At 28.8% G+C, this 20,390-nt stretch overlaps 1 protein-coding gene across 2 annotated transcripts in view; it reads right to left on the reverse strand.

The window, feature by feature from the left end:
* The window catches only part of LOC107447724 (uncharacterized), a 38,428-nt gene extending 29,574 nt beyond the window's left edge, over positions 1-8,854 (reverse strand). Inside the window, exons 1-2 of one of the 2 annotated variants that reach the window (XM_071177572.1) lie at positions 8,309-8,697; positions 636-781 (exon numbers count right to left, since the gene is read on the reverse strand). The gene's annotated coding sequence lies outside the window, so the exon portion shown is untranslated. Of the gene's footprint in view, positions 1-635; positions 782-8,308 lie in introns of both variants that reach the window. The other variant, XM_016062725.3, reaches the window with a different exon arrangement.
* Positions 8,855-20,390: the final 11,536 nt, after the last annotated feature.

Here is a 20,390-nt window from a genome sequence, read left to right on the forward strand (position 1 = left end):
TATGACGAACTGCGGTTCTCTTTTATATAACTGGATTCTTTCTAAGGCATCGGCCTCGAGTTTAATCTGATATACATGTAATTGAATGTATAGTAAATCATTGATTTGCTTGTGGATTGGAAGGCTCTATTATTTAGAATAATAGCTTCGGAATGTATTTGAATTGTCTTGAAGATTAGAGCGACTTTGTCTTGACTTCTTGTAATATCGTTCAGTAATTCGATAAAATTATTTTACAATAAGTAAATAATACTTTTAAAAAAATTCAGTCTTTTGTATCTCTCAATTATATACAAACTACTAAAAATTAGCTTTATTATATCATTTATCAGAAGGACGATGATGATTATCAAATTATAATGCAAAACTCACAGTGATAAAATACACCCACATTAAAAAAAAAAAGTTAAACAAAATGGAATTGGTTTTTATTTTGAAGATGCATAAAATTCTTTAAAATTTACTTCATCAATTAACACGACCAATCTTATTCATTTTCAATCTTATTCGAAAATTTTGAATTGAGACTTAGGACATACTTGGTCTCTGCATTAATGTACTTTTATTTTGAGAAAATTAAATATGACACAGAATTATGGAATACATAAATCCCACTAGAGAGGGTAAGGCGTCACATTTTATCGAAATCGGCGATCATATTCTGACGAAGATCGACGATATTGAACTACGGACGTCTTGTGAAGAGTTCTCAGCCATTTCGGAACCTAATTATTCTCACAAGGATTGCAGAATCCGTATTCCGAGATTGCCGTCCATCTACCTGAAAACATTTTCTCCGATTTATTTAAACACTTCAGACACACAATAAATTATACAAATGAATATAAATAAAAACAAATTACATCACAATTGATAAATGCTTAAAAATTAAAACGAGAGACAAACATATTCGAATATTAATAAATGTCGTACTTAAGCTAACACATCAGTAAAAGCAAATTACAACTATTTTCTCCGGTTGATGCTCTCCTCCAAAGATGCCGCAGTAGGAAAAGGGCATGGGGCAGGTTAATTTGATGGGAGGGGGGGGGTTAAACAAAATTTTTCCTAGCTTTCCCATCACTATTTAGAAAGCAAAATGGAGACTAACATTTTTTTTCTTCTTTTCGTTACGGCCAAGGAAGCAGGATGTCGTGCGTGTGACGCCGAGTGTATCGAATATCGCCGTCGTTGGTGTTAATATCTATTGCCTTCTTGGTAGGCGTTACATAATTCGGAGGAAGTCATCCTCGAAATCAGGCGGAAGTAACCCTTCATGTACAAATTAGTCCTCCCACCCCTTATACTTATCGTTTTTTTTTTTCTTCCCCTCTCTCTTTTAACTGCATGTTTAGTAACGGACGGCTTAAGCAATTTAATGCAAATGATACTCGCAGGTGATGAGCTTTGCTTAGGAAAAAAAAAAAGAAAAGTTACCTAAAAGAAAAAAGATTTACCTAGCATTCAACCTCGAATGCTATATTAGACAGTAATCTGTTTATTAGTTCCGCTCTAATCAGGATATTTTTTTAATTAATACTGAATCTTGAATAATTTTTGTGATTAAAATAATTGAGTTCAAACAATAGATAGTTAGGATTAAAATACATCGAAAATCTATACTGGACGTTAGAAAGACCTGCTGCTCTAAGAGGAAATTAATGCTGTACACTAAATAAAGTGGAAGAGGGCTGAGAAAAAGTTTTGGACCGATAATCGAATATAAAACGATTCGTCTCCCACTAAAAAGATTACCCTTTTGTTTATAGAGGGGAAATGACGAAGAGGAAGACTAGGAGATAAGGATACTCTACGGCAGTGTGTTCCAAACTGTGGGGCGCGCCCCCCTAGGGGGGCGCGAGACTGTTGCAGGGGGGGCACGCAACTGATTCCAAAATATCATTTTCGAATACAAACCAAAAAAGTCGAATAGGTGTCAAAAAAATTAATCAGAAAAACGGTNTTTTTTATTTAAACATCTTTTAAAAATATAATTTACTAAAAAGTTACAAAATTTTTTCAATTTGCTTAAAAAGTTCTCGAGATATGGCGAAATACGCAAAATGTAAAATTAACATCAAGGGGCTCAAACTTAAACTTTAGACAGTTCTCGTGATCAAACTCTGGGGACCATAATTCCCAGATTGTGACTGCCCCCTATATTTTGTGGGTCAAATATATATATATATATATGTTTATTCAGAGAAAGTACGTTTTCGCGTCTGATTTCGTAACTTAAATATCGTCTGCACTAATTACACAGCATAGTTGAGGTTACCCGCTCGAACCATTAAGATTGAGTCCTAGAACGTAAAGATTTGATCATAAAAACAAAAGTTATTTACAGTGGTTCGTTTTTTTTTTTGGCACGCTGAACCAAAGCCTCCTAGAGAAGTGAGCCACTTCTCTAGGAGGCTTTGGCTGAACACCTAACTGAATTTGGAAGGGTTGCCCCAAAATTATTTTTTGGTTTGAAGAATTTTTAAATGTTTTGTAGTAGTTTAGTGGTACAAACGTCTAGAACAGCTGTTCCCAAATGATGTTTCATGGAACCCATGGATGAACTCCGTAAAAGGGTCACAGGAGTACCGAGAGATAAGACGTTTTTAATCAGTTACGATTTGCGAAACCTGTTATTAACTTTATATTTAATTGATTATCCATTATTTTACTTTTCCGTTATTTTCATTAAATTATTTAATCTAAATGCTTGAGAAGAAATAAAAGTAGAAATAATAAATGTATTTTCAAATAACAATACATTAAATGAATAACGAAAAGGATTTAATTTATAGAAAACTACATCAGTATTTCGCATTAAATAAAAATAACAGTGAAGATGTATGTTCCTCTGATAACCATTTTCGCCTTTTATTTTCCCCATTTTTCACTTTTATTTCAACGAAAACCATTTCAACTGATTTATTTTCACTTTATGCACCCACTAAATTCAAATTATAAACTAGACTAGATGCCGCTATAGATCTGTAAATTCAATTTTCTGACATGAAACCCAATTTTAAGACTGATATTGATAAAACGATATGATTAAAAAATTTCATACTTCATACATCCACTAAATATTTTCAAAATAATTAATAAGATTTCAATCATTGAATATTTTCAAAATAATTAATAGTTCTGCTTAGATTAACATATTCAGAAATGCGAAATTTATTTCATAAAGTCTCGGGGTTCCGCTAAAAGAAGATCGATCATTTATGGTTTCTTAGTCGAAAAAAATTGCGAATCGCTTTTCTAAAATAAGATTAAACAAAACTGCAAGCTACGAAGAAGAAAAAAAATTTATATTTTTTAAACCTATGTGAAAATACTGCTTATTTTTTCTGATTATTTTTTGAGAAATTTTCATTTAGATATCGATTAGTAACGTAAACGAAGGTTTTTTTTTCGTATTATTTATTTAACAAAGAAAAATTGAAACATCATTCTAAAAGAAACTAATAACAGTAAAACAAAAATTAAATAAAAATAAATAACAAATTATTTTCTGTGTTGTGTTCGACTTGAATGAGTTATTAAAAAAAAGTATTAGGTATTTGTGCGCTAAAATTGCTTTGGCATAACACTACATAATAAAAAGTAGATATTGTTTCATTTTATTTGATAACTGAAGCACGGGTGGGATATATATAATTTAACTTACTTATTTCGCAGGTGATAAATGAATGAACTGGCGTTAGTCTAATTTTAAAAATTGGAGTATATATAAAAATAAGTAATTTAAAAATAGATATAAACGATAAGGAGAAACATGGGACGTTTGCTCACTCGATATTTTTTGTTGCACTATTTAAACATTTATATCCTTTGTAAAAAAAAAACTAGATTAATATACTTAAAGCCAGTAAATAAATTGGTGTAATGAATGCTCTAGAGACGCCACCAGGTGCTGTCGTGCCATTGATGCTATTAATTGCTTATATTTACCTTCTATGTTAGAGTGTTTTTTTAATTAATTTATACAAAACGACTGTTAATGTTTGAATCAAAAAATTAAATTTTGTCAGAAACACTTAAAGAAGAAATCGATAAAAGGCTCAGCATGAAAGACGACGGAAATTTTATAAAATATTAGAAATAAATCAAGAAATAAGCATGTGTGTGAATAATAGTCTTTAACTATCTTTATGATTCAAACCTGAGAAGGTTTCAAATTTTTTTTTTTTATCAGAAACTAGCTTTAAATAGGTTTGATTAATTTTTTTAAATTTGTTCTCTAAAATCATTAATAAGATGGATAATTTATATTTTAGGTAAAAAATAATAATATAAATCGATGACAAGGTTTACAAGCGATCAAATAATCAAACAAGGAAATTTCATTAAATTAACAAAAACGAGATTTTAAAAAAAATTCATAAAATAGTAAAATAAATAAAAATTATCAAGTAATATTTTGCAAAAACGTGTCCAACTTCACATGTTTCCCCTAAATGTATCACTGAGTTTAAACTTTAAGAGAAATAAAGTGCTAAGAAAATATTCTTACGAATTTAGTTCTTGTTTTTAAATTTTTATTCAAAATGCTAGTTACTTTCTGAAAAACTACTATCAGAAATTACCACTGTCGAAAATATAAGAATAAACATAGACTTTATATTTCTCTTAGTTATCAACTACTATTTGTTATCTGTTGGCAGATACTAAAAGTACATATGCTTTTAGGTAAATACAAAATTCCATATTATTCCTTTACTGATAAGCCTAACAACCGAGATAAATATTTTACCATAGTAATGGATATATTTTGATAAAAATTATCTATAATTAAAGGCTTAAAACAGGATAATTTCGAAATGCAACTTGCTACCTGATAATTAAAATTTTTCTTAAATATAGCTTTAATATATAAAATTTGTTAAAAAAAAAGCTGCAGCTAACAAAAAGAAGAAAAAAAGAAAGCTTTTGGATAAAAAATGATATTTTTTCAAAAAAATAAAAATGAACTTTTCACACAATCCAATAAGAAAATATTATCCAATAAAAAATATTCTATCATAGAAAGAAAAATGCTTTGATACAAAATTTTACTTTTTAAAAGATGACACCCATAAGCAATTAACATTTTACAAATGAAACTACTACGGCATAGTTCAACGCATAAAGCAATTAAATATTTTAAATCGCATTTGAATAATTTAAGCCTACAAAAGGGATTTCGTTAAAATTTAATTTTAATATAGTTAATATCAGTTTAGCTAGAAACAATTACTGAGGTTTATTATCGTATCAATATTTATAAATTAAGCTTTATGAAAATTCTATCTAAAATAAAGCTTTATGATTCATTATGAAAGCGATATGATTATTCTAAAATAAAGCTTTATCCAGTTTTATGAAACTAAAACACTGTATATTATTTAATTGAGCTGTCACTAAATCAATATTTCAACTAATCAGAGGACTTTTTTTTTTTTGAATTTTAGAAACATTTTTTATGAAGAAAAAAAAAGAGTGAAAGCTGGTATAATTTCCTTCCCCAAGTGATACTGAAATTAGTCTTTTCTGCCTTACTCCCCTGCTTGGCTGTCGAGTTGCTGCATGTGATATCTTTTCTTTCATATTGCTGAGCATGCTTTTTTTATTATTTTTTGGAAAAGGATTTTGATTTTCAAATTTTATTAGCATTGGTTTATGTAACTTAAAGTCAAAACTAATTATATTTTCATAATAGAGATTAATGGGACTAATAAAAACGCCTTATAAAAATATTGAGTTTTTTAATAATCAATCTCGTCACAGAGTTTTCTCAAAACTTTTGAAAATCTCTTAAATAATTAATATAATTACAATATTTATTTAATGTACAACATAATCAATTCCCATTTATGTTACAAAATCAATATATCATTTAAAAGATTGTCTTTTTCTATAAATGAAATTTAATAATAAATGGTTATTATTTCAGCGGTAAGATTTATTTATAAATCAATAATAGGTCCCTACAATTTCATCGGGCACATCTAAGTCATTTACATATTCTTAATTTTCAACACATTCCGGGGAGATTTCCATATCTTGATCTGTTGCAGAATAATCGCCAAGTCTTGGCAATTTCCATGCAGCGGCCCGCGTAGAAAGAAAAAAAAAACATCACAGAAAGTGACTAACTCGAAAGGTATAACTGGTAGCCAAAACATATAAATGTTTTATTTTTTTAAAAAAAATTGCAAGATTAAAATCCATGTGGCATCTCGGCGATTGTAGTTGGCACGACAGACCACTATACGAAAATATCCCCCATATTTTTTTAAATATTATTTATTTATTTAATTATCTTTATTTTAAAAGAAACTTTTAGCAATACTGTCTCACCTACTTAAACATTTACGCTCACTTGCATATGTTTTGAAGAAACACATGCCCGCGCAGTGTTTTGAAATTACTGCGCATGTACGGACATGCGCAGTAACTTCAGTACGTGCTTGCTTTAACGAAAATATGAAAAGATTCAGCATATGGTTTGAATTAAAATATAATAACGCTTAATTTATTTTGCGTTCTCTTTCAAAAATTATTCAATGGATTGGATTTACAGTGTTTAAATCTTTTGATTGTATAATACAAACCTTTTATTTAAAATCCAATTTTATTTGTCTTCCCAATTCAAGCGAAACTAACAAAATAGATTAATATATTGTTCTTTTACCTATTTCAGGTAACATCAGTGAATGTCACAAACTAATGCAACTATAAACTTAATTGCTTGGTTATAATTTATCCTTAACCATTTACCAATGCTGGAAAATTCATCATTTAAATGTCTCAAAAATATTTTTACTCAAATCATAGCTTTGGAATTGCTTTCAAATCACTGCTTCCAAACAATTTTACATAAATTAAAAAATTTATGCAATAATGCTGAATATAAGCCTACTAAAAAGTTTCTTTTAAATTTTACAAATATTTAGGAAACATCATAAGAAACTATTTGAAATAAATAAAATATAAATTAATTTAGTAATATTAATTATAATTATGCATAGCTTTAAAAACACGTTTTTCAATTTATTAATAAAATTATGGGGCTTGTAAATAATTTTTTGATTACAGAAAGAGGCCAGGCTTAAAAAGGTTGCACAATACGTATGAAATAATGAATGTAAACAAACTACATCGATCAATTAAAGTATACTGTAAAACATAATTGATTTATTTTAAGTCTTAAAATTAAAATAACACTACTTTTAATACATCTTTAAATTTTATTTAGAGTAGTTTGATGCCATTTGGCCACAACAGTCAGTCAAAGAGGAAAAGTCTCTTAACTTGCTAACAAAACTTATATTTTTTAAAAATTTATAAAGAAGTTTCTTGGGTGAAGAGCAGAAATAAAATGATCTAATCAAAAACAGAATAATCTAAATCGTAATATTAAATTATATGTTCTTATAAATGTTTACGAATGCATGTAAGATTATCTTTCTACTCAAAAACTTGCCTACTCTTTAGAGATCTAAAATAAAAAGAATTTTATTAAATTCGGAATTGAGAAAAATTATCAAGAAAAAAAAATTCTATCTAACAACTGAACATCAATGGTAATTACGCAAATCAATTTAATTGAGTTTTATGATTATCATTGAGGACTAATGTAATGTACGCATACATAATTGTGTAATACAAAGGAGTTACTAAGGTTATACAACAATAATTTTGTTCTTAAATTAACTAATTTTAAAGCATTTCTAAAATAAATAATACCAAGGAATAATTTTAAAATATTTTTATCTAGTCTTTTTTTCAAAAAAGTATTATTAACATTACATAAAACATATTTACCAATTCATTACCATAATTACTAATTCAAGTTTTATCTTAAAATTTATTAATTTACATAGAGTAACAATTTATTCAAGTACAATTTTTTTTAATTATTTTTTATAATCGTATTACATTTATAAAATTTAATTTTGTTCTACAATAAAAGATTCTGAAAGTAATAAAAATTCATGTTTCCTACAATAATTTCATATAGTTTTTAATAAATATTTTCATGTAATAAATATAATTTACACATCTTGATTATTACACATTATCATAGGATATATTTATCTACCTAAAATAAAAATAATTATTTAGGTACCACTTAATTTATTGAATAATTTAATCATATTTATGTCTATAAAGTATCAATACGAGAAAAATTAAAAACATGCCTCGATCAAGAATATATATTTTAACAATATTGTGCGATCAATTCTTAATAAGAATATTTTTCACAAACAAAAGCCTATATTAGTTACAAAATAAAATTAATCAAGAATAAGATAATTGTACTAACCCACGTGTTTAGTGTAATCCATAAGTATTGCATCAAACTTTATAATAATGAATAATCCAATTTGATAAGCTCATGCATCCTCAATCAAAACACAATGAAGAATACTCATTTTTACACATAGAATCACTGGATAATTGCTTTGAATAAAAAATTTATTCCACCAAAACACTAATTATATTATCGAATACTCTTAACACATCAATTAATTAATATCACGTAAGAAAGAAAAAAGACGAATTAATGCACAAAAAATTACTCAGAATTGATGATATGATGGTTTTAGACGATATTCTTTTAAAACTTAATATAAAAAAAGATATTTTCCGTCTTATTTTAAATAATTAAACGCACATGGTTAATTCAACGTCGATTTAAATGACAACACATGTTCCACACGTGGAAAAGGGGAAACGAAACTACAGTTAGCTAAGGAGAAGAAACAGGTTCTTGATAATAAATAGAATGTTGAGTTGATGCTGTGATCTAAGTGAGGCGGAGAGAGTTGGAAGCACAGCACCGTTTAACGATAATGGATCTAAGATTTTAGTAATGAATTTTCTTAATTAAAGCAGTTCCCTTAAAAATTATTAGCACTTACAAGGTTTTGGGCCTTTTTAATGAGTTTCAGGTGTTAACGAAAGAATTTTAAGAATTATTTTGAAGAATGATGAATAGTGAAGCACGTGTGGTTAGTTTCGTTTTCGTTGTGAACACGTGTAATGTGATATTTCTCATTCTTTTTTTATTTTCGATGCCACTATGTCTATATAATTGTTAATTTCTTACAGGAAATGTGAAAAATCATAATTATTATATATTTTTTTTTTAAATGTTAGAAGAAAAAAAAATTTAAAAAAATATAAATTTATTTTTTTTAAATTAATTTTAGTTTTTTTTTAATTTAACTACCTTAAGATCTTTTATAATACTTAATATTTTTTAATAGCATAATTACGACTAAGACAATTAACAAAAATTTCTAGTATTATTGTTCAATTAATTACTTAATCTATGAATTTTATTTTTAATTCAAGGCGCCTTTAAAATATTGAGTAAATATGTTTTCGGAAATTCCCCCCCCCCATCTTCATCAGCAAAAATAAGCAAATTCCTTCCCCCAAATGTTTACATAACAAAATCACAATCCAATTTTATTTTAAATTTGACTTAAATTATCTTAATTTATCTTAAATTTGACTTAGTTGTAACCGAATTTCAGGATTCAATTAAAATAAAAAATTTAACTTTGCATGAATACATATTACTTTATTTAATGGAATTTTGAGTAGAATTCTTCCGGAATCTTAATTTTTTCCTTCTGTAGTCAAAATTTGTGTCCTCGGAAACTCCTTGAAGAATATTGTTTTCCAATTTTAGTCTTTAATTCAAACTTGAAAATTTTCCTTATGTAATAATTAATTTTTTTTACATTTAAATAATTGAAAACAAGGTTATTTTAATATCTTATTTAAGCACTTCTCAAACCCTTCCTTCCCCATGTTAACAAAAAAAAATTCTAATCATCCTTCTCTGTGAAGTGTTGATTGCTCATATTGGGACGGCTCACTATAGTTTAAATCCTAAACGCATCTGTATTTAAATAAACATGAAGTTAAATGGACATTATGTAAATATAAAGTAAAACAGCAAACTATTTTACATGCAATCAATAAATTATTATAATTTAACAGTTGCACTCCATTTTTATCTACATTCATTTCCCTTTGTCTTCAGTCTTCAAATAAAACTTTCAGTAACAATGAAATCAGACTAAAAAAAAACATCACCTTAATAATTTTCATATATTAAGAATTTTTATAAATATTTAAGGCATTTAATATCAATGAAACATTTAAAAAAATATATATATTCTTAGAATCCGGAAATAAAATACTGTAAAGATATTTGACTTAAATCATTGCTTTTAAAAGAATATTCTTTTAAATCAATGATTTAATATGCTTTATATGCAATATGCTTTTAAATCAATGATATGATTTTAAATCAGTAATTTGAATAATTACTGTTTTAAATTATTATTATTATTTTGTGGGAATTAAATAAACTATAAAATGTAGAGAGAATTTTTAAACAGTTTTCTTTGGTATTGTTATTGTTGTTTCCTTGGTTATTGTTTCCTTGATAATTGTGGCTAATTTAAATTAAATTAGACAGGAAGGAATCGAAGCGTCCTAAAAATGAACAAATTAATAAAAAATAACAAATTAATAAAAAATAACAAATTTTTCTAACTGTAGTAGTTTCTGAGAGTTTCGTTCCGTAGAATGCATGTTTATTGCCACAGGATTTTTTTCGGTTATTTTTCAACATCAAAATATTTGTACAACTGTTAGTTTTTAATAATGGTATATAGCTTTAATGAAGAATTGAAATTCTAGTAAAAATCCAATAAATAAAAATGATTTCTGTAAGTTAAATTTAAATTCTATGAAGAATTAAGTTTATGTTAAGTAAGAATATTCTTTTAATTTTTTAAAAAATAAAAAAAATAATTATTATTTCCTATTTTAATAAGGGCCCGGAATGAACCCTCCTCGTTATACGATACAAAATGAAGTATAAAAGTAATTAGAAGAAAAATAATAATAAATCTCAGCTTACGTAATTTTAGTTTAGTTTTTTTAGTCTTTTTAATGATTTATAATTTTTTTTCGAAGATTTATAAAAGGATTGTACAATGGTTTTCAATTTTCAAGTATCATTTGTATAAGTTTTAACTCAATTTCTTTTTTTATAAATGATTCTGAAACTAACTTAACAATGAACTAAAATAATTTTTTACCAAACCAATTTTGCTTTTCCTTTCATGATTGAATTCAATGTGTAACAATTAAGTATAAGGGATAATTCTTTAAAATGCGTTTAGTTTCGTTTTCCAAACGAACACGTGTTGCGGCGAGAGATTTTCTTTCCGCTTCGAAATTGGAGAGTTCATATTCAGAATCATTTCATTTTAATCTTCTTTTGGATTTCGTTCTTCCTAATTAGTTCAATGTCCCCTAGCCATCTGGTTAACAGAGGGAGGTTCTCGTGGTCTTCCTCTCCATGTAACGCAAATGCGGGTTAACTCCATCAAAAAGTCCACCACGAAGGCAAATTTCTCCTAGTACTCGATCCAGGAGTTCCCTCGTCTCCTGGATTGGGTTCAAAATTACAGAGTTGACTACAGAGTTGAACATTAGTAGTCGTAAACTCATAAAATTGGATCGGCTGTTCAACGACGGTTATAAAATAAAATAAAATTAGTTCAATGTCAAAATTATGCAGCGAGAAGACTTTATTTTTACTATCGAAAATAATATAATGGTTAAAAGAAAAGTATACAATTTTAATGAATGCATAATTATCACGTTTCAAACCTGTTCTGGTTAAATGTTATATTTTATATTTGATAACAGCCGGCTCAGTTCTAAATGTACGACGATCAAAGCTCAACTCCATAGTCTTGTAATTTTAATCCCAACCCAGAAGACAAAGGAACTCTTTGATCTAGTATTGGAACAAACTAGATTTCATGGTGAACTTTTTGATGGAACTAATCCACACTTGCTCTACATGGAGAAGAAAGTCACGGAAACTTCCCATGGTTAGCCCAACGACAAGGGAATTGTAACCCTTGACCTGTCCACCACTGACGATATTTTACCTTAGCTCTGTGGTCAGTGCGAGCTGGAAACAGATTTCGCATCATCCAGCCTCCGCTATAATTCGAAGCTGGATTACATCATTGACATACGAATCTCAATGATATAACCCAGGCTCTATCTCCTAAGCCACTGGCTCAGATGTTATGTTTAAACAAAACTTTTTTCCCTTAAAAATATAAAATTAAAGAAAAAAAACAGGTTAAATTTTATTTAAATGTAGGATGCCATCTACAATTTTTTCACTCGACTCGTTGCGACCAAGGGATAGTGAATTGTAGACCTCTGATTTTTCGAATGGAAAAAAAAAAATGTATTTTTTTAAAATTAAAAGTCAGTTTTTGCTAGAATTACTTTTTTTTATAGCGGAATCTGATTTTAAAAAACAAATCAATGAAAATAAATACTTAGTTTGAATTTAAATTCCTGCATCGAAAAAGTTGAAAATATGTAAAAAGAATGTTTAATTTGATAGAAAGACAGAAAAAATTATTTCAAGAAAAATAATAATAAAAATAATCAGGTTTTAAAAATTATAATTATATCAATGAATCTTTATTCTATAAAATGTCTGTTTTACTAGTAAAATTTATAAACACTAATAAGATATTATTTTATCTCTTTTAAAAAATTAAGAACCATAAGTTACAATTTCTCAAAATATACTTCAGAGGGTAGAAAATAAATTTAACAGTTTTTATATTCTTGAAATAATAAAAAATCTATTAAAATAATTTTCCAAAATAATTTTTATGCTACTTAAAACTACCATCATGAAAAAATTAAGAAACAATTTCAAATGGGAAATAAGATAATTTCCAAACGTTAATTTTTGTCAGTAATTTTCCAAAGTAATTTTTACGCTACTTAAAACTACCATCAGGAAAACATTAAGAAACATTTTCAAATGGAAATAAGAGCGTTAATTTTTGTAAATAATTTTCCAAAATAATTTTTACCCTTCTTAAAACTAGCACCAGGAAAAAATTAAGAAACATTTTCAAATGGAAATAAGATAACTTCTAAACGATAATTTTTGTTTGTTAAAAACTGATTGAATAATTTTATATCAAACTTTTGATGGATTTCAGTTGTGCTTGATACTATAATTTAAAATACGTAGCGTTTCATATTTATTAAGTTTTAACCTTCAAAATCTAAATGCCTTGCATTCTTAGACAAGCCAATAACCTCTCAAATAATCTACATCACTTGAAAAGTAATCAACAAACTAAGTATAAAAAAGAAGCTGTAAATTTTGACAAAATAATAAGCTGTCTAACTGAAGAAAAACGCTTTAAATAGTTACTCACAAAGAAACATACCTGTTCAAACAAAATAATACAAAAACTACATCTTAGAAAATAGATTCCCTCTTTAGATTTTGTTTATTTATTCTATGGACTTATTCCTTTTTTTTCTTTCTTTTTTACATTAAGAACGTTCTCGGTTTATAATGAATGAATAGAATTTCCATTTACGATGGAATCTGACCACCGCTTTCAGAACTAGTTTGCGCCGCTGAAGTTTAAATACTTTACAGCAATCATGTTTGGTAAATGATAATATTAAAAAAATAAATAAAAAAAAGGCACCTCATTATATTTCTTTATTTATTTTCGTAATAGCTTTTTGTTAGGTAAAAACAGGATCTGCTTATGACATATTTCACTTAACAATTAGTGTCCTGGAAAGAATATAAAAGCTGTTTTGAAAAGCATATTAATAGTAGTGTGATTTCCATATTAATAGCGATTTAATGCTTATGGTTGTCGATCAATGTTCACAGAATTAACTAAAATTAAACCTTTTTTTTTTAAGCAAGGGGTTCCCTTCTTGTGCTCGATGGCTTTTAAACTTTCCAACTACTTACGCATTTCATTTTAAACTGCTTTGTTCGCTTATTTCACCTTGGATGTATTTTATACCCTATATTTTGGATGATAGTTTTTTTTATATACCTGTTTTCTATTTCCGAAGAAAATTATTGTTGTCATGTAGTCGCCGCCGCTTTGATAACGCAAAAATTATTCGATGAAAAAAACATGAAGAAATTGGAGAAATGTTTAAGAAATATCCTGTTATGAAATTTTTTTTACGTTGTCTCTTGTTAGTGTAAACTAAGCTTATTTAAAACCGCATAACTCAGTTTAGTGAAAAATCTAGCTGGCTTAAAGGATGAAGAAAATAAAGAAATTTTCCCTTTTTACATAATTTTGAATTTTAAATTGTTCTATTTCTTGAGTAACGTTATGAAACGTACTTTAATTCAAGGGAATTTTTTTCTAGGAACATTTTTTAATGCGATTTGCTTTTTTGTTGATTTATTTATTATTTTTTTGCTTTCCAACGAGAATTTCTGATCTTATCATTTCTCAGATACACTTTTAAAAGAATGTGAGTTCTTTCTTTCCCTTTTCTGTGTCGCATGTGTGTCTTTATACATGTCTTTATATAAGTTAATATATTTCTGTAGTTATAATAAAGATACATTAAATTTAAGTAAAATAAAAGTTATTAAATTGCAGTAATTTAAAATTGAAGTAATGCGCAAGCATATAATTATATTAATTATATTAATTATAAATTTTTCATAATAAATATCTTATTCTTTAATTAATATCACTGAATACCAATGGTATTCTTATTCACCCTGATAAAACCTATCAAAGTATCTCCGAGTACTACTTCATTTAATATGCCAACAAACAAGAAAAAGTAGTCTTTCGTGAACAGAAAAACATATTCATAAGAAAGATTTAATTCAAGAATTGCAAAAAGATTAAATAATCCACGTGACACATAATAATGATTCTATTTAAAACAAGCATAGGCTATGCATTTTTAAATAAATTTCATAATTAATCATGATTTGACTAAACTGTATTAATTATAAACTTTTCATAATTAAAGTCAAATTTCGAAATTAACATCACACAACAGAATACCAATGGTATACTTATTCACTCTGATAAAACCATATCAAAATATCTCAGGATACAATAATACTTCATTTAATATGCCAACAATGAAGAAAAAGTAGACGGTCTTAAACACAAAAACCGATTCCCAAGAAAGATTTTATCCAAGGGTAATAAAAAGAGTGAAACAATCCATCTGATGATCAGCGCATAATAATGACATCCGATAGAAGATAAACTAACATAACCATCAGAGAGTGGAACACAAAGATATATTAATGATAAATATCACAAATTTATTCAAATAAGGAGACATGTCGGCGAGAGAAAGATTCAAAAGCAATTTTTAATAACTACTTATATTACTATCTTACTTAATAACTACAATCTCAACTCATCTAAACTTTCAGATAAGAACTACAACTAACAAAAATAGACTTTCTGGAATGCACCATTCTCACTTTAAAATAAATTGTTCTTTAAAAATTCGAAGTAAAATACTAAAATAATAATAAAATTTGTTTTGCAAAGATTTTTTTAAGGTATTGTGAATAGCCAATTATTTTGAATTACATTTGATAAATGCATGAAAAATGAGGTATCTATCAGGATTAATAGTAACAGTCGGCAAATCAAAGATTTAGAGTATCTATTATCAAGGATATCATTTGCTGATTTCATTCAGCAATTCAAAATAATTCTTTGTAGTATCCGGCCTGTTTTCATTTGATTAGCATGAATGGTTATTTGAAAATACTCGTTTACGGAGTTGCTGTTTTTATTACACTATCAATGTTATGTTTAAACTCTCAGAATTCACGGAAATCAGCAGTTGGTGTATAAATGCATTTAAGGGAAAGTGCATATTAACATTGTAATGACCTTTGAGCAGAAGTTGTAACTTCTATCAAGACTAGATTATTTTTTTTTTATTAACTGGTGTTACGTTGTAACCTGCATACGACTTGCATTTCATTTAGCACTATCATTCCATCAAAATTGATTAAAATTTTAGAATGCAAAATACCTCGGAAAAGGCTCTTTGATTAAAAATCATCTGCTGCGTTTTCATTGCAGTTAGTTTTAGCATGTTGTTTTTTAGTTTTTTTGTTTGTATTCTTTAAAAGACAAAAACTATTTATAAAAACAAACATGTGCTTTTCGAATTTTTTTCTCGAACTTTTTTTAAATGTAAAAATATAATTACATGTTTTTTGAGAAATTCGAGAACATTTAAGAATGCATGATAAAATTCGAAGAAATTTTCTATCCTCAAGTAGTTAGCAAGTTTTTGAAGGACAATCAATGAAATGCAGTAACTGATCCCAGGAGAAGTTTGGTCACTTCACCAGCAATTCCAATAACGATTTGAATCCAACTATTTTCAGTTCTTCTTAGAAGATCTCCATACTGAGGTGTATTCCGAAAAGATGATCAATAAGAGATTACTGCTGATGCTTGCGCTGAAATTTGGTCCAGAATAATCGGTTAAATTCTCAATCTGAAATTTCATTCTCAAGCAAGAACCGGTCAGCAATGTATGAAATGATAAACAATTTCACACAATGCCTGGACATTCTATTAAATAAAAAAAAATTTCGAACCGGCTAAGTATAAAATACATAGCCTGTTACATATACAGTAATATAGCTACAATCATGAATTATATTTGCTGAGCGGCGATGACTCAAGGTATAGAGCGTTCGCCTTCCAATGAGGTGAGCCAGTTTCGAATCCCAGTCGATACGAATTCCGCATCCGGCTCGCACCGACCACAGTGCTGATGTGAAATATTCTCAGTGGTAGACGGATCATGGGTTTGAGTCCCCTCGCCATCGTCAGGCTAACCGTGAGAGGTTCTCACGGTCTTCCTCTCCATGTAACGCAAAAGCGGGTTAGTTCCATCAAAAAGTCCTCCAAGAAGGCAAATTTTTCCCAATACTTGATCCAGGAGTTCCCTTGTCTTCTGGATTGGGTTCAAAATTGCAAGGCTACGTAGTTGAGCATCAGTAATCGTAGGCTGTTCAACGACGGTTATAAAATAAAATATAAAATTATATTTGCTGTAATTGCACAACTAGTTAGATAAATATAATAATTCAGTTTAATTTAACTCATTTTATAAAATTTCATTTCAACATTTCAATTTAATTTAAGGTATTTTACAAAATTTCATCTCAGCATTTCAATGTTTAGAAAAATTTTCAAATCATCATTTTCACTCATCTTTTGATATGATTCAATTTATGCGACGTGAAAANCCAGGAGTTCTCTTGTCTTCTGGAAATTAAATCAATTACAAGGCTACGTAGGTCAAAATCAATTGGTTCAAAATTACAAGGCTACGTAGTTGAGCATCAGTAGTCGTAGGCTGTTCAACGACGGTTATAAAATAAAATATAAAATTATATTTGCTGTAATTGCACAACTAGTTAGCTAAATATAATAATTCAGTTTAATTTAACTCATTTTATAAAATTTCATTTCAACATTTCAATTTAATTTAAGGTATTTTACAAAATTTCATCTCAGCATTTCAATGTTTAGAAAAATTTTCAAATCATCATTTTCACTCATCTTTTGATATGATTCAATTTATGCGACGTGAAAATATGATATTTCAATTCTTTTCAATCACCGCGGATAATATCTTGATTCCATTCCCCGCGAAACTTTTTTATAAAAAGATGCGTAGGTTATACGTAGGACAGTCATCGATGTATCACACTGAAATTAAATTCAAAGTGATTTTTTCGCATATTCTGATTCAAAGGAAAAAAGAAGCAACTTAAACTAAACTTTCAATCCATTTTTTTTTTCCACTTTAGATAAAAGAGAGGAACGGCTTACTAGTATAAATCATTGAAAGTTTCCATCACGAAAAAAACTTTTTTGTTCTTATGGTTCAAATATTTAAAAAAAATTTTTTTTTTCTTTCTAATGACAGGTACTGAACTTTTACGTTCTTCATCTGGGACGATGCTGGAAGTTTGCTCATTTAACTTTACCCAGTGGGCACCTGTGAACCTGAGGCCACATTATATATTCTTTGCCTGAGGGGAGCAACATTACCCACGCCACATTGCCTCAGTTACCCGTTCATAGAGTGGGCCACATTCACACACAACAGAGGACAACTCATAGAGAGAAACATCCATGCCCAGAACGGGATTCAAACCCACAGTCAGACACGCTAACCGCTCGGCCAGCAAATATTTTAAAATAGCCTAGTGTAAGTTTAAACCTAGCCTAGTAAAGTTTTCTTAGTTGAGCGTTTTCTTATAATTCGCGGGCATAGTTTCATATAATAAATTTCATTACTTTTCTAATTTAGTTTCAAAGATGAAGTAGAGACAGGGAGGTAAAAAGAATTAACAACATATGTTTTTATTGACTGTAAGTCTCTTAAACTAATTTTGGAAAACCAGTTTTATTAAGCATTGTTCACTACCTTGTGGAACTTTCTTGCTTCTTTCTGCTTCTTATGAGAGTTCTTTATCAGAACTGACACATTTCGTGATAAATACGGAGAACTTATTAATGGTAATACTTAAATCGTAAGGAGATGGAGAGAGCACTTTAAAAGGGCTCTTGAAAAGATACTCTAGAAGAAATAGAGACAGATATAACCAGGATCCAACAGACGAAGAACTAGAACCACCTTCCTTGGAAGAAGTTGAAAGAGCAATAAAAAAATTAAATACCGACAGATCGGCAGGACGAGATGGCCTCAATGACAAGCTCCCGAACATATAGTTTGTCTATCGTAAGAACTCCCCCGGCCACAAAGTCTGAGACCGTCTGCTGCTATGGAAGCAAGAATAGCGCATTTCTTTTGACTCTAGGGCTAACACAGTAGACAGAAGTAAAAAATTCCTTTTCTCTCTCCGACCCGAGCCAAAATCTGTCTTAAACAGTGACCCCTCACCCCTACTTGAAATAGTTATACCTCGTTGCCGTAGTCACCGCCACTTGTCCGGACGAATAGACGCTAGGGGAGTTCTTACTTTAAACAAACTATAAAGGAGCCTAAACTCATAAAGGAAGTACGCACTATTATATGCCGGGTAACAACAGTGGAAAAATACCCAATGGAAGGAAAAATGTTCCATCAGTCCAATATACAAGAAAGAAGACAGGCTGAACCGTAAGAACTATAGAGGAATTACCCTCTTGAACACATCATACAAGATAACTGTAACTGAAGAACTATAGAGGAATTACTTTCTTGAACATATCGTACAAGATATTGACAAACATCCTTGCAGAATGACTTGTTACTTATATTAGCAGAGTATTTGGGAAATACCAATGTAGATTTCAAAGAGGCAGATCAATGACAGATCAATACAGTATTAGACAAATACTTGAGAAGACCAAAGAATGTAACATAGGTACATTTAATCTCTTTCTTGTCTTTAGAACAATTTACGATAGCATCAATAGAGAGAAATTGTATCAGGCAATGTCAGAGTTGGGAATCCTTAAATTGGTTAACCTCATAAGAATGACACTTAGAGAGTAAAATGTAGGGTTAAATTGAGACCAGAAGTATCAGATACTTTCTATACTGAAAGGGGACTGAAACAGGGAGACCCTCTGTCATATCATCTTTTAATATAGCACTGGGGAAAGCAGTAAGACTCTGGTATATAAACGCAGAATAAAATTTTTGTTAAATCCGTACCACTGCTAGCAATTGCAGACGATATTGAAATTGTGGGAAGAACTAGGGCTGCTACAGTAGAAGCTTTTTGGGCACTCGAGGCAGCAGCAAAAATCATAGGATTGTCACTCAATGATGAAAAAACTAAATCCATGGCAATAACAAACAGAATTACAAATCTGAAACAAAATCATAAAAGTTAATGAATATGAATTTGAACAAGTAGCTCCGTTTAAATATTTAGTTTATAGTATACCAGTCATTATACTCCGTATAGTATACCGTCTGTATACCAGTTCATATCTAAATAAATAAATTGTGAAACAAAAATACAGTTACAAGACACTTGTGACACCAATTGTTTTATATGGCAGCGAATGGTGGGCAATTAACAAAGAAGACAAAGAGAAAACTGATGACTTTCGAGAGAAAAAATATTAAGAAAATTTTTTGATGAAGTAAAAGAAAACGGGATGTTTCGAATTCGTTACATCCACAAATTACAATCAAAACACAAAGAACCTAACATAGTAAAAGTGATTAAGGATTCTCAAAAAAGGCTGGTAGGACTAGATTTCGATATAGCGATAAAAATCCTGTTGAAAAAATAACTTTCCAAACGCCAGAGGGAAAAAGAAAAAGAGGAAGATCTAGAACAAAATGGTCAGATGGAGTGGAGAAGTGGTTAAAGGACTTGAGAGTTAACGGATGGAGAAATATATCATTGAACAGATCTAGATGGGGTAAACTGACTGAGACGGCCTTTTACCGGTAACCAGGTAAAGTTTCATTTAGCATATGGGTGAAATCAAACAAAAATACGATGTTTT

Source organism: Parasteatoda tepidariorum, chromosome 2, assembly GCF_043381705.1.
Source record: "Parasteatoda tepidariorum isolate YZ-2023 chromosome 2, CAS_Ptep_4.0, whole genome shotgun sequence".
Taxonomy (NCBI): Eukaryota; Metazoa; Arthropoda; class Arachnida; order Araneae; family Theridiidae; genus Parasteatoda; species Parasteatoda tepidariorum.